Source organism: Symphalangus syndactylus, chromosome X (genome assembly GCF_028878055.3).
Source record: "Symphalangus syndactylus isolate Jambi chromosome X, NHGRI_mSymSyn1-v2.1_pri, whole genome shotgun sequence".
Classification (NCBI taxonomy): Eukaryota; Metazoa; Chordata; class Mammalia; order Primates; family Hylobatidae; genus Symphalangus; species Symphalangus syndactylus.
Window position 1 is genome coordinate 128,190,857 of NC_072447.2, and position 14,494 is coordinate 128,205,350.

At 35.6% G+C, this 14,494-nt stretch overlaps 1 protein-coding gene across 2 annotated transcripts in view; it reads right to left on the reverse strand.

Annotated features, from left to right (window-relative positions):
* The window catches only part of TENM1 (teneurin transmembrane protein 1), an 815,747-nt gene that overhangs the window by 466,503 nt on the left and 334,750 nt on the right, over positions 1-14,494 (reverse strand). The window lies entirely within an intron of this gene.

The window sequence follows — 14,494 nt, forward strand, 5'->3', positions numbered from 1 at the left end:
CTAGAATGGGAGCTGACTTAAGAACAAAAATCGAGACAGCTGGGCAGTTTTAAAGGCTTGGCTGAACTTGGATATTATGAATTTGCAGCGGCACCAGTCAATCAGGGATGTGATTTTCTTTGGCAGAAGCAGTATAATGAAAGAAAGAAGAAGAAGAAAAAAAAATGAAAGAAAACATCAAGGAAAGCTGATTAATGGTTGAGGATTGGCAGGATGGTGCAACACAAGAGTGTCAACGAGTTCACGGTTGAAATAGGGTAAGAGAGAGAGCCTGAAAAGGTTTATGAAATAGATAGGTAGCTAGGGAGGTATGAGGGCCTTGATGAGACCACAAGTGATTCAGTGAGAGTGAAGGAGGGGGAGAAGAGGAAATGAATTGTGGAAATGGAGTGACCGTAATGATTACTGACCAGAGAGAGGTCAAAAAACTATGCAGTTAGGGTTTCAGATGAGCTGCCTGTCAGAAAATAGAGGCAGATAAAATGCAAAGAAATAATGGCATTTGCAATAACCTGGATGGAGTTGGAGACCATTATTCTAAGTGAAGTAACTCAGGAATGGAAACGCAAATATAGTATGTTCTCACTTACAGGTGGGAGCTAAGCTATGAGGATTGAAAGGCATAAGAATGATATAATGGACTTTGGGGACTCAGGGGAAAGGGTAGGAGGTGGGTGAGGGATAAAAGACATTGGGTACAGGGTACACCGCTCAGGTGACAGGTGCACCAAAATCTCAGAAATCACCATTGAAGAACTTATCCATGTAACCAAACACCACGTGTTCCCTCAAAACTACTGAAATTAAAAAAAAAGAAAATGGAGGCAGATTATTTCAGACAGACATTTTTCCTAACAGAAAAGTAGATTTATCAGTCCAAACCAAAGATAAGGATGAGTATAAGTCTAGCACATATAGTATCATTCTTTTGGCTTAAGAAACATTAAAATACCAATTATAAAAAGTTTAATGCAACAGGACAACAGAAAGTATGTTTCATAAATACTATCTGGGAAAGAAATTTCAAAATCTTAAGACATAACTTCAAGTAAACACATACTCTAAACTGTTATTTGGAAAAACAGTGGAAAACATTTAAGTTTAAGTAACAGAAAAATGCACTTACTCCAGGCAAGTAGGAAAAACTTATTCAATAAACATAACATGAGTTCAAATGTACTGCATTAAACTCTGCCTGGTAGGATAATAGAAAAATGTAAAATTGAATTGGATTAAAAATTATCTTTTTCGCAAATGGACATGTAATAAATATTTTATACTTGGAGACTGAATGTTAGCCAACATCCTCTAAAGAAAACAAAATCATTTATTCAAGTCCAGTTTATAGTCTTATTACCTATGTAATTTTCATTATTGTTATTTTGAGATGTTCTGGCTTAATTAAAGTTATTAGTGCCCATGAATAAGTGCAAGTGTATTTGGCATTTCATAGGTCTGTGATACTTCCATATATTTTGCATTTGACAACAGGGATCTAAGCTTTTATGTATTTACTTTCATAAGTCATAATTCTTAATTGAAATAAGGATAAGCCTTCACTATAGAAGTATATTCTACACTTTTATTTATGACTTTTCTGTCTTTTCTCTTTTCTTACCTGATTTGGGAATTATCTGCTATTTACACAGTATATACACAAAACCAATTTTCTGAGCCATTATTGGGCATGACTTAAATGCACTACTTTGTGTGAAGTTCTCCACCCATGGCAATAATAATCCCACACAAAAAAGACTAAAATGAAGTGCTTGATTGAGCTTTTATGATTAACCAGGCTGGAAACATAGACTTAAAAAAGAATAGCATTTGAATAAGTAAAATAGAGATGTGTAACAAGAAAGGTTCTACTACTTTCACTTTCTTCCTTTTTAGGATTCCTTGAATCCTTCATTGTGTGTGGTTATTGCTTGATCTTCATTTTGCAATCTACAATTAAGTTCTCTGAAAGTGCAGGGTAACAGGTAAAGAGGAAAGAAGCAAAGTTGAAGTTTCTGCCCATCTCTATAATTCAGTTTGGTGTTTCCTGTCAATTGTACATCTTGGATTCTTCTGGAAATGGCAGCCACAAGTACAAAAGAGACAGGAAGATTGTGGAAGTGGAAAAATAAAGAAAAGAAGAAAGGAAGATTTGTGTATAGAAGGTAGGAAGATACTTTGGAGGAGTTTTCCCAACTTGTATGTGTTTGTGGAGAAGTGTGGAAAGAGAAAAAGGAAGAAAGTCAGCAATTAAGTCACCATAGGAAGAGAGTAAGAGTACCCTTCTATTTAGGAGCTATGAAGGAATGTTGGGTAAGGTGGTGGGAGTTTCAGTTTTTTTTTTAATAGGTCACCATCACATGTAATATTATCATATTGTGTCCTATAGACACATTTTATTCATTGGCATTTCAATTCTGAAGGCCAATTTTCCTTCCTTCTAGAATATAAGCTGTTAAAGCCAAATTTAGAGAAGTGAGTCATATGAGAAATGAGTCTGAACTGTCTTTCAGGTTATTCTATCACTCTCCATGGGAATATTTTGCTTATACTTCCTTGGGACTTGTCATTCTAGAGAAATCATGTCACCTTAAGGCATCCTTTAAAATACAGAGGGGAAGGTCCATTAGAGTCCCCTCTGTATTTTAAAAGTTGTCTTAAAATGCCTTGCATTTAAGTTACATACATTAGATTAAAAGACCTTAAACTATTAGATGAAAATATTAGATCAAAAAACTTAAACATTATATTAAAATGCCCTAAATTCCTTATAATGCCTTATATTTAAGTGGTACATTTTACCTTGCTAGTACAAAAGAAATGTTATGAGTCATAATAGGAAAGTTAATTCCCAAGAGAAGGGAATAATATTCATAGCACAGTTACTGTTCTGAAGGTAATGAACTAGAGCAGTAATTATTCTTTTGCTTCTAAACGTCAGTAGGTTAAGAATGGAGGTGTCAATATAGGGCCTTTTTATTATTCACCAACATTTGATGGGTATCAACCAATAAAATACCATTCTTTAGTCATTACCTCAGAAAGATGAGATGAATATTTCTCGACACAGAATGTGTTCTGGTCTCTCTCCTATAACAGAACTTCAGATTTGAAATCTGAAGTTTACAAAATTTCAGATAGTGACCTGGTAGTGGGTTGTGAAATCAATGTATGGGTCATGTAATGTACATTTAAAACAATAGACTATAATATGACAGGGTAGATTAGGATAGGGTAGAATAGAACAGAAAAGGTTAGGATAGACTAGAATAGGATAGCCTATCACAGTGCACTGCACATAGTAAGCATAAACACTGTTTTGTGAAACTTTTGTTTAATACATACACATAAATTATGTATGTACTGGGTTGTGATGAAAAATGTATTTCTTATTATGGGCCCTGGCCATAAAAGGTTGGAAGTCACTGTCTTATGAGCTGCCTCTACATCTCACAGGCAGTAGAGAAAAATTTTTCTTAGGACCACAGATATGATCAGATTACTTTCATCTGAGGGAAAACCACATTTATCATATTCTCAGTAGAACAGATAATTATCAGCTGGGAAAAATAATTTTTCTCCAAGATGATAAAAAAAATTGACAAGACGGAACATTAGAAAATTAAAAGAAAACAAATAGAACACCCTCTGTGAAATCGGAAGGGCAAAAGTGGAAACGATCCAAATGTCCATCAACTGGAGAATGAATAAACAAATGTGATATCTCCACGCAATGAGCCATTATCTGGCAATTAAAAGGAATTTAACTGATATATGTTATGACATAGACAAATTTTGAAAACATGCAAAGTGATAAAAGCCAGACACAAATTGACCAATATTATATGATTTAATTTGTATGACATCTCCAGAATAGGAAAATCTGTAGAGACAAAATGTAGATTAGTGCTACTTACAGTTGGGGGATAAAGGAGTAGGAAGATGATAGCTGAGTGTAAAGGGTTTTTGTGAGGTGATGAAGATGTTCTAAAATTGATTGTGGTGATAGTTGCACCACTCTGTAAATATAATAAAAACCATTTAATTTTACAACTTCAAATGAGTGAATTGTATGATGTATGAAATCTATCTCAATAAAGCTGTTAAAAAAAACCCCAAAACCAGAAGCAATCAAATATTTACCTTTTCCTAGTCACTCACAAATGAAAGGGTAGTAACTGATATACATACTAATGCATGTGCATGTGTGTATACACACGCACAAATATAGAAGAAAATAAAAAGACAAAATATTCATATCTATACTTCAAGATAAAATTCAAATATCACATTCTCTGTGAAATCCTCCTCGATTTCTCCAGCTTATTTTCTTTGTGCTTCTAATGCATGCATTTTACATACATCTATTACAAGGCTTACTACATTGCACTATAATTATCTATTTATATGTCTACTCCCTTACTCTGCCCACTGATTATGAACTTCTCAAGGTCAAGGAAAATGTCTAATTATTTATTTCTGGATTCTTAGTCCTTTAACAAATATTTGTACAATAAAAAATTGTAGTTTTGAAACAAATTCTAATACATGCTAACAAATGTTTTCACTTTAAATTTTAGAAAGCATTTTTTTCGACTTTGTATCTTCCAGACCCTTCAAATGACTTTACTCACTGAATCAATTCTGGACATGAATAATGACTTGAGGAAATCATTTGATGAGCTTGCTCTTATAGAACTCTTCCACCACTTGGCACTTGCCCACGACCTAACTGGCATTTGGTTTCTCTCAGGGTGGTTTATTTCAGTAATCTTAACTAATGAATTGGATTGACCATGACATGATCCAATCAAAGCCATGGTGATTGGCTGTCTTGACAAGTGGGGAAAAATATTGATCTTATTCTGGTCAATTGGCTGAGTTATATAGAGATAGGTTAATAATGTCATCTGAATTACTTTTATCAGCATCATTAAGTCCAAGTAAGCAAGCTGCTAAGCTGTGAGCACATCAGTAATCCTTACATTCCCCATATCTTCCCACTGTCTCCCTCCTATAAAAGTGCCTTATTCACAGAAGGAATTTTTAAATGTTTAATAACCTAAAAGGTCTCACAAAATGGTAATGATATTTCATACGATATCTAAAGGAAAGCAAATTCAAATATTTCAGTTAATTATTTTAAAGTCATCAAATGATTCTTTTTTTTAACACACTGGCATATGAAACATGCTGCACATTTGTACAGGGAAATCTTGTCATAATGGCTTGGTCTATAGATGATTAAGACTGCAACATTTATATTTAATAGTCCCAATCATATATTTATGATGAATTTTGCTATTTTAGAAAATGTTTTCCAGAAGAAACTCCTTCCTCTTCTGAGTCAGAGGAACTAAGTTTAACCAAATTTCTTAGAAAAATTCCTCTTTTTTGTAAATATGTTAATCATTTCTAATTTAATGTTTTTATCTTTTGGCTAGAGGTACCTGGTAATTTAAATATTTTTGGAGTCTAGATGAGCAATTAGACATTTTAAGGCTTGGATTTGATATGTGGAACAGTATGTAGGAAAACATTTATTGCTATTTAATATGTACACTATTCTCAAAATGTGTTAAAAATGTTTGAGGTTGGCCAGGCGTGGTGGCTCAAGCCTGTAATCCCAGAACGTTGGGAGGCTGAGGCAGGTGGATAATGAGGTCAGGAGTTCAAGACCAGCCTGGCCAAGATGGTGAAACCCCATCTCTACTAAAAACTACAAAAATTAGCCAGGCATGGTGGCAGGTGCCTGTAATCCCAGCTACTCAGGAGGCTGAGGTAGGAGAATCACTTGAACCCGGGCGGCAGAGGTTGCAGTGAGCCAAGATAGTGCCACTGCACTCCAGCCTGGGCGACAGGGTGAGACCCTGTCTCAAAAAAAAAAAAAAAAAGTTTGAGTTTATTTATTATCCTGATGATAACTGTTGAAGTGTAATGACAATATAATAACATTTTAGGTTTTGCAAAATACATGGGATACATATAATCAATAATTTAAGCCATATTCATAATGCAGTTCCTTGAGAAAGGATCCTGCCTGGAGCAAGTGTTTGGTTTTCTTATGTCCATATCCCTCTTGGGTTAATTAAAAGTGCTATTTTATCATGTCCACGTTGGAAAATGTGACATTTAACATGACCAATTTATTTAACAGAAAAAGATGAACAAATTGCTGATCTAATATTTGTGAGACATATTTCACATATTTGTATTACACACCTATCACATGGAATAAGAGTTGTTTGATGAAACAAAAACCACAGGAAATTAGGAAAGAAATAATGCTAAATATTTTTCCTTCAGTAAACACAAATTCCCCCTTCCCTATAAATGAGTAAGCTTTAACTGAATAAGAGAGATAGTCCACCTTAAATAAACCCAACAAGCAAAAATCTCGAGTTATGAAAATCGTGAAATTTAGGGGCAGGGTAATTATTCACATTATAATGTGACAAGATTTTCTAAAAGATCCCTCTACATAGTGACCTCACACATTAGGTAAAGCTATAAAATTATTTGCGTATAGGACTTTAGGAACATACCCCATATATGTAATGAGAGACAGCTGAATCTCAACTGAGCACTTCACAATCCACATTCTTATACCAGCTGGCAAGTTCTCAAATGTACCATGACAAGAGAGTAGTGCTACAGCATTAAAGTTACAAGACCTGTAACCATATTATTGGAGAATGCTTTTCTGGAGCAAAACAAAAATTGAACTGGCATAAAGAAGGAGAGAGCCAGAACACTGAAGAACACACAGCAGTCTTTTCTCGTCCATATCAGGATGGTGTAATAAATTACTCTCTTCTCTTTCATGCTGTCAGGAGAAAACGATGTTTAGATTAAACCTCGCTAAGGCCTAAAAGGATAATTTGTCAGTATTTTCCAGTTTACTACCAATGCAGTATTGATTTGCTAGGGTCCTTCTTCCTATTTTATTTACACTAATTCAATCTGGAACAACTGAAACCCAAGTTGTTGAAAAGCAAGATATTTCTTTATTTTAAGTCTCCCAGGCCCAAGGTATAAAGAACAAAAAAATTATTATTTCTAGTTCTTGTGGGTAAAGACCAACCGCTTCATTGGAGGCAGGTTATTAGAGAAAAACACTTTTCTCCTGAGATTTACCTTGGGCTAATTTCTTTTTATAAAATTATGATTTTTGGGAGAACATGATTAAAAACAAAATTCTGAATGCCTGCCCAATTTAGCAGACTCATGACTCTAGTTCTAGGCAGCTGCTTAGAAACGAGAAGTAAAACAGAAACATCTTGATAAACCTTCTTGTGGCTGAAGCTGATAAAAATGACAGTATTAGTTTGATATACAAATGACAGAGCTTAGGGACAAAACTACACTGAGGCACAAGATAAAATTACTTCCCAAATCCTTACTTCTCCCTATGCAAGTTATACAAATGAGCAAACAGTATCCTACAACATCCAGAAATAAAACAAAAGCAACTAAAGGTTAAAATAATTTATGTATTGTGGGCAAGTAAAAATATATATCAAGTACTTAATCCATAGATTTTTTTTATTGAGGGCGAGTAAAAATATGTATCAAGTACTTAATCCATTGTCTGTTTACTTTCCTTATCTTTCTATTTTTTGGTTGTTTCTGTTTTGTTGTTATGTTTTGTTTTTGCTTCCTGGGGTACCTAAATGTCAGCTGTGGCATTGTTTTGACTGCAAAATGTCATGAGTTTATGGGTTTATGATTCTTTTAAGGCTGAAGTGCTGAACTTTCATTTGCCACTCTTTTCAACCTCTACAGATATTTCCTCAAACTCCAACATGATTCAGGATTAGCAAAATCTCACTTTAACACCTCACTGTTTCTTATTCTAGTCTTACTTTAGGTATGACTACCCTATAGATCCACTTTTATTAAAAACTTTGATGGGATTGATTGATCATTCTAATTGGAATGCTTTCTAAAAAATCAATTGATGCATTATTGGATAAAATATGAGTATATCTTCATAAACTAAAATTTCAATAGTTTTTACTGGAATTACTAGGCAATTTAGTCAGATGACATATTAATTTAGGCAATGTCTTATATGAATAGACCTATTTGACAATTTTGATCGACTTGCTTATTTTCATAAATCACTCAAAACAATACATGCATGTGCTTATTTATTTACTTATTTATGGACATTCAATCAATTGGTATTTGCTATTTCCTTGTCTTAAAATGAACTATGCTGAGTATAAAGTTCTTCTACAACACTCATTTGACTAATTGTGATTGAATATGGTTGTGTCTACATGCATTGATTTGGCATATCAATTGCAACTATTTCTCCACGCACAAATTAGCTTGAATATATTACCATAAGGGCCAGTATAGTCATCATAAACTGAAACGAAACAAATCCAGGAAACCAGAAAATAGGTTCGACTGATGCAACTATTAACTTAAGAGTTTAAAAACTACTGACTTTATTGAGCTGACTGACCAAGTCTTTCAGAAACCAAACTGGCTTACACAAATAAACAAAGCCTTTAACAATCAGTTGTGCAAGAAATAGGGGGAGGATGTGGAGGAAGCAGAATAGAAGGTTCCACCCATTGCCCCCCCAAAAGGCACCAAGTTAACAGTTATCTATGTAGAAAAAACACCTTCATAAGAACCAAAAATCAGGTGAGCACTCATAGTACCTGGTGTTAACTTCATATTGCTGAAAGAGGCACCGAAGAGATAGGAAAAACAGTCCTGAATTACCAATACCCCCCTCCCCCCATTGCCTGTGGCAGCAGCTGTGTGGTATAGAGAGTATCTCTGGGTGCTGGGGGAGGGAGAACACAACAATTATGAGACATTGAACTCAGTGCTGAACTGTTTGCTAGAGCAAAAAGGATAACCGGACCAAACTCAGCAGACAACCACCCACAGGGGGAGCATTTAAACCAGCCCTAGCCAAGGAGGGAATCACTGATCTTAGAGGTCCAAACTTGAGTGGGTACAAACCTCACCACTGAGGGCTACAGCATTCTGTGCATCCAAGTAAACTTGAATGACAATCTAGGCCATAAGGACTGCAACTCTTAGTTGAGTCCTAGTGCTGAAGTAGGCCTAGAGACAGTGGACGGGGAGGGGCATGTAACATACTTGAGACACCAGCTGGGGCAGCCAAGGGAGTGTTGGCAGCAAACCTCCCCTAACCCCAGGCTGCACAGATCACAGCTCCAAAAGAGACCCCTTCCTTCTGCTTGAGGAGAGGAGAGGCAATAATGAAGAGGCCTTTGTCTTGCATCTTGTATACCAGCTCAGCCAAGGCAGGATAGGGCTCTAGTCAGAGTCATGAGGCCCTTGTTCCAGGCCCTAGCTTCCAGATGACATTACTGGACAAACCCTGGGCCAGAAGGGAACCTGCTGCCTTCAAGGAAAGCACCCAGTCCTGCCAACATTCATTACTTGCTAATTGAAGAGCCTTTGGATCCTGAATAAACAGCAATGATACCCATCAAAAGCCTTGGGTGAGCCTCTGAGACTTGCTGGTTTCAGGTAAGACTCAGCACATGATCAGCTGTTGTGGCAATGGGGCAAAACTTCTGCTTGAGAAAAGCAGAGGGAAAAGCAAAGGGGACATTTTCTTGCACCTTATATACCAGTATGGCGAAGTGGGGCTAGAACACTAAGTGGGCTCTTGGGGTCCCCAATTCCAGGATTTGACTGTTGAACAGCATTTCTGGACCTGCCCTGGGCCAGAGAGGAGCCCACTGCTCTAAAGGTTGAGTCCCAAGCCAGGCAATATTTACAAAAAGCTGATTTCCAAGACCCTCTGCCTTAAATGAACATCAGCAGTAGTCTGGCAGTACTCCCTGTGGTCTGGGGTGGCGGTGACTACCAGGTGAGGTTCCTCTGACTTTTGAAAGGGGAAAGAAGAGTGGGAAGGACTGTCTCTTGTGTTTTGAGTACCAGCTCAGCTACAATACAATAGAACGCCAGGTAGCCTTCAAAGTCTTTTTTACCTCTAGTCCCTGACTCCTGGACAACACTTCTGGACCTTGCTGACCTGAAGGGAAGGACACAGGGCTGGCTGGCTTAGACACCAGCCAATTGTAGAGCCCCCAGGCCTTGAGCAAATATAGGCAGTAGCCAGGGAATGGTTAAAGCCAGCCTTGGGTAAAACCAGTGTTGTGCTGGCATTAGGTCTGAAACAGCACAGTCATAGTGGTGGTGGCCACAGAGGTGCCTGTGTCACTCCATTCCCAGCTTTATGTGGTTCAGAACAGAGAGATAGACTCTGTTTCTTTGAGAGAAAGTAAGGGAACAGAACAAGAATCTCTGTGTGATAATCCAGAGAACTCTCCCAAATCTCGTCCAAGACTATCAAAGTGGTACCTCTACGAGTCTGCAAGAACCACAGTATTACTGGGCTCGGAATGCCCCCAAAGCATATATCACAACACACAAGTCTTTTCAAATGTCTGGAAAGCCTTCCCAAGAAGGTTGGCTACAATAAACCCAGACAGTGAAGACTACAATAAACACCTAACTCTTCAATGCGAGACAACGAAGAATATTGATTAGCATCAACACTATCTAGGAAAATATGGCCTCACCAAATGAACTAAATAAGGTACCAGGGACCAATCCTGGAGAAACACAGACCTGTGACCTTTCAGACAGAGGATCCAAAATAGCTGTGTTGAGGAAACTCAAAGAAATTCAAGATAACAAAAAGAAGGAATTCAGAATTCTATCAGATAAATTTAACAAAGAGATTGGAATAATTCAATAGAGTCAAGCAGAAATTCTGGAGCTGAAAAATGTAACTGAAATACTGAAGAATGTATCAGAATCTAATAGCAGAATGGATCAAGCAAAGAAAGAACTGGTGAGGTTGAAGACAGTCTTCTTGAAAATACATAGTCAGAGGAGGCAAAAATAACAAAAACAAAAACAATAAAGCATGACTACGGGATCTAGAAAATAGCCTTAAATGGGCAAATCTAAGAGTTATTGGCCTTAAAGAGGAGGTAGAGAAGGACACAGGGGTAGAAACTTTATTCAAAGGAATAATAACAGAGAACTTCCCAAACCTAGAGAAACATATCAATAACAAAGTACAAGAAGATTATAGAACACCAAGCAGATTTAACTCAAAGAAGACTATTTCAAGGCATTTATTAATAATAATACAACTCTCAAAGGTCAAGGGGAAAAAAGGATCCTAAAAGAGAAAAGAAACATACAACATATAATGAAACTCCAATATGTCTGGCAGCAGACTTTTCAGTGGAAATTGTACAGGTCAGGAGAGAACGGCATGACATGTTTAAAGTGCTAAGGGAAAAAAAAGTTTACCACAGAATAGTATATTCAGTAAAAAATATCCTTCAAGCACAAAGGAGAAATAAAGGCTTTCCCAGAGTAACAAAACCTGAGGGATTTAATCAATACCAGACCTGTTCTACAAGAAATACTAAAAGGAGTACTTCAATCAGAAAGAAGAGGACATTAATGAGCAATAATGACCTGAAGGCACAAATCTCACTGGTAATAGTAAGCACACAGAAAAACACAAAATATCATAACACTGTAACTGTGGTGTGTAAACTACTCTTATTCTAAGTAGAAAGACTAAATAATGAACCAATAAAAATAATAACTACAACAACTTTTCAAGACATAGTAAGTACAATAAGATATAAATAGAAACAACAAAAAGTTAAAAAGCAGAGGAAGAAGAGTAATGTGTACAGTTTTTATTATTTTTCATTTTGCTTGTGTGTTTATGCAAATAGTGTTGAATTGTTATCAGGTTAAAATTATGGGTTATAAGATAGTATTTGCAAGCCTCATAGTAACCTCAAACCAAAAACACACAATGAATACACAAAAAATGAAAAGCAAAATAGTAACTCCTATCACCAGAGAATATCATCTTCACTAGAAGAAGACAGAAAGGAAAGAAGAAAGAGAAGGCCACTTAACAACTGAAAGACAAATAACAAAATGGCAGGAGTAAGTCCTTACTTATCAATAATAACTGAATGTAAATGGACTAAACTCTCCAATCAGAAGACACAGACTGGCTGAATGGGTGAAAAAATATTGATCTGTTGCCTAAAATAAAAACACCTCACCTGTAAAGCACACATAGACTGAAAATAAAGGAATAGAAAAAGATATTATATGCCAATGAAAACCAAAAACAAAGAGCAGGATTTGCTATACTTATATCAGACAAAATAGATTTCAAGACAAAAACTATAAGAAGAGAAAAGAAGGTCACTATTTAATGATAAAGGGGCCAACTCAGCAGGAGGACATAATTTTGAATATATATATGCAGCCAACACTGGAGCACCCAGATATATAAAACAGATATTGTTAGAACTAAAGAGAGAGATAGGCCCCGATACAATAATAGCTGCAGACTTCAACACCCCACTTTTAGCAATGGACAGATCTTCCAGACAGAAAATCAACAAAGAAACATCAGACTTAATCTGCACTATAGACCACATGGATGTAATAGATATTTATAGAGCATTTCATCCAAGAGCTGCAGAATATACATTATTTTCCTCAGCACATGGATCATTCGCAAGGATAGACCATATTTTAGGTCACAAACAAGTCTTCAAAACATTCAAAAAGTTGAAATAATATCAAGCATCTTCTCTACTACAATGGGATAAAACTAGAAATTAATAACAAGAGGAATTTTGGAAACTATAAAAATACATGGAAATTAAACAATGTGTTCCTGAATGACCAGTGGGTCAATGGAGGAATTAATAAAGAAATTAAAACATTTCTTGAAACAAATAATGATGGAAACACAACATACCAAAACCTATGGGACACAGCAAAAGTAGTACTAAGAAGGAAGTTTATAGCTATAATGCCTACATCAAAAAAGAGGAGAAACTTCAAATTAACAATCTAACAATGCATTTTAAGGAACTAGAAAAGCAAGAGCAAGCCAAACCCAGAATTAGTAGAAGAAAAGAAATAATAAAGATCAGAGCATAAATTTCATTTAATTTCAATGAAATTGAAATGAAAAACAATACAAAAGATTAATGAAACAAAAGTTTTTTTAAGTTAAACGAGATTGACAGACAAAGAAAAAAAGAGAGAAGATTCAAATAAATAAAATCGGAAATGAAAAAGGACACATTACAACTTACGCTGCAGAAAATCAAAGTATCATTAGTGTAATATCTGCAGCTATATGCTAATAAATCAAAAAAATCTAGAAGAAATGGACAAATTCCTAGATACATATAACCTACCAAGATTGAACTAGGAAAAAATCAAAAACCTAAACAGGCCAATAATGAATAACAAGATGGATGCCGTAATAAAAAATCTCCAAGAAAAGCCTGGTGGTTTTACTGCTGAATTCTACCAAACATTTAAAGAAGAACTAATATGAATCCTACTCAAACTATTCCAAAAAATACAGGAGGAGACAATACCTCCAAACTCATTCTATAGGTCCAATATTACCCTGATACCAAAACAAGATAAAGACATATCAAAAAAGAAAACTATAGGCCAATATTTCTGATGCATATTGATGCAAAAATCTTCAATAAAATAATAGCAAACTGAATTCAACAGTATATTATAAAGATCATTCATCATGACCAGAGGGATTTATCCCTGAGATGCAAGGATGGTTCACCATACACAAATCAATCAATGTGATACATCATACAAACAGAATGAAGAATAAAAACCAGGTGATCATTTCAATTGATGCTGAAAAAGCATTTGATAAAATTCAACACCCCTTCATGATAAAAACCCTGAGAACATTGGGGATAGAAGAAAGATATCCCAACATTATAAAAGTTGTATTCGGCAGACCTGCAGCTGGCATCATACTAAAGGGGGAAAAACTCAAAGCCTTTCCTTTAAGATCTGGAACATGACAAATATGTCCACTGTTACCACTGTTATTCAACATAGTATTGGAAGTCCTAGATAGAGTAATCATATAAGAGAATGATATAAAGGACACCCAAATTGGAAAGGACGAAGTGAAATTATCATTGTTTGCAGATGATGTAATCTTATTTGGAAAAACAAAGACTCCACAAGAAAACTATCAGAACTGATAAACAAATTCAGTAAAGTTGCAGGATACAAAATCAACATAAAAAATCAGTAGCATTTCTATATGCCAACAGTGAACATTCCTAAATAGAAATCACAAAGTAATCCCATTTACAATAGCCACACATAAAATAAAATACCTAGGAATTAATCAGAGAAGATCTCTATAATGAAAAACTATAAAACACTGATGAAAGAAATTGAAGAGGACACCAAAAAATGGAAAAATATTCCATGTTCATGGATTGGAGGAAACAATATTGTTAAAATGACCATACTATCCAAAGCAATCTACAGATTTGATGCAATGCCTATTAAAACCCCAATGGCATTCTTCACAGAAACAGAAAAAAAAAGCCTAAAATTTAAATGGAAGGATAAAAGAGCCAGAATAGCT